The following is a 1727-nucleotide window of genomic DNA, read 5'->3' as shown; positions in this document are numbered from 1 at the left end:
TATATATATATATAATATCAATATACGTGTGTATGGACCTTTTTACATGCGTGTATATGGGTGCGAGGGTGTTGCGCGCGTGTGTGGGTGTGGGTGTGTATGCGGATATACCCGTGTATGTGGGTATATATATATATATATATATTTATATATAACAATAATATTAGGGATAAAAATCCAAATTTACAGGTAAATTAAAAATTAAATTAACAGTATAAAATATAAACATATAGTTTTAGAGTAAAGAACCAAGGTTCATGAACTCATCGATGAAAATCCACTGTCACATATAGAAAATTAATAAGTAAAAGCACAATAAATAAGTATAATATAATACAAAATAAATATCATAAGATAATGGTAATAAAACGACTACAATCTCGTCGAGGAACACTCAAAGGAATTGACGACAGATGAACCCCTGCAGCTTCAGGAGCAGCATTTGGATTGGTTCCCCAGAGGAGGACAGTGTAGCAGAGAATGCTGTCTCTACGAGTGACATAAAGCAGTGTTGGCAAAGGGGTAGTATGTTTCTGAATTTGTAGAAAAATATAATCCTGAGAAAGTATCTACAGGTCGTGCAGCTGATTTGTTTAATGATACAGCTCTGGCGCATTTTCGTAACATTTTGAAAGGCAAGAATAAGCAAACTTCTCTCGATATGTTTCTAATGAAACGACCTGCAAGCGTAAAAAATTAAGAAAGTTTCTCCAAAAAGCCTAAATGAAGTGAAGTGAGAGAGGAAACGCCAGAAATTGTTCTTCTTAGAGTCTTATTGGAAGGAGAATCTCCTTTCAAACAGTAACCCTCCTCCACCCCGCTCCATCGTCTTCATCGCGCACATATCGTCCCATCTTTAAGGTAATTCAGTTAATAAAACCAGTTTACATGTTTCTTTTACATTATCTTTTTTATAATTGTCATTTTACTTGTAACTATGCCATTTCTGTTTTAAAACCCATAAAAAAATATTTTTGGCTGGTTTTAGGGGCTGGAACAGATTAATTATATTTTAGTTAATTTCAATGGGGAAAATTGTTTTGTAAAACGAGTAAATCGTAAAACGAGTAAATCATAAAACGAGCTCGGTCATGGAAGTAATTAAACTCGTACTGCGAGGTGTCACTGTATAGTTCGCTTGAAACGGCCGTACTGTATTGACACATGTACATTCTTGTTACATATTTACATCCTGTTCACCTAACTTACAGCTGTGCAGATTATACCGAATTGGTAAGGTACCTCAATTTAAGTACCTAATTCAACTGTATTTTAATATATATATGTGTTTCTTTTATCTTTCACTTGTTTAAGTTATTAAATCTAAATATATTTTATGTATGTATGTGGTGTGTATAGATGTATATGTATGTGGTGTGTATAGATGTATATGTGTATGTGTGTATATATGTATATGTGTATGTGTGTATATATATGTATGTATGTATATATATGTATGTATGTATTTATGAATATATATGTTTGCACACTCACACACACATGCATGTATAAGACTTTCTCACTTTCCTGAGCGTCAAACTAATACACCTGCTTGTTGTTCATTCACCTGTCTTCGTCTTTGGTTTTTCTGTAAATTTCAACTATATATGTATGTATGTATCTATCTATCTATCTATCTATCTATCTATCTATCTATCTATCTATCTATCTATCTATCTATCTATCTATCTATCTATCTATCTATCTATCTATCTATCTATCTATCT

General features: G+C 32.5%; 1 protein-coding gene across 1 annotated transcript in view; it reads left to right on the top strand.

Annotated features, from left to right (window-relative positions):
• The window catches only part of LOC106880204 (uncharacterized), a gene marked incomplete at its 3' end in the record, with an annotated part of 35406 nt that overhangs the window by 25120 nt on the left and 8559 nt on the right, over positions 1–1727 (top strand). The window lies entirely within an intron of this gene.

This window comes from Octopus bimaculoides, unplaced genomic scaffold, assembly GCF_001194135.2.
Source record: "Octopus bimaculoides isolate UCB-OBI-ISO-001 unplaced genomic scaffold, ASM119413v2 Scaffold_117459, whole genome shotgun sequence".
Lineage (NCBI taxonomy): Eukaryota > Metazoa > Mollusca > Cephalopoda > Octopoda > Octopodidae > Octopus > Octopus bimaculoides.
This window is presented reverse-complemented; position numbering and strand designations above follow the sequence as displayed.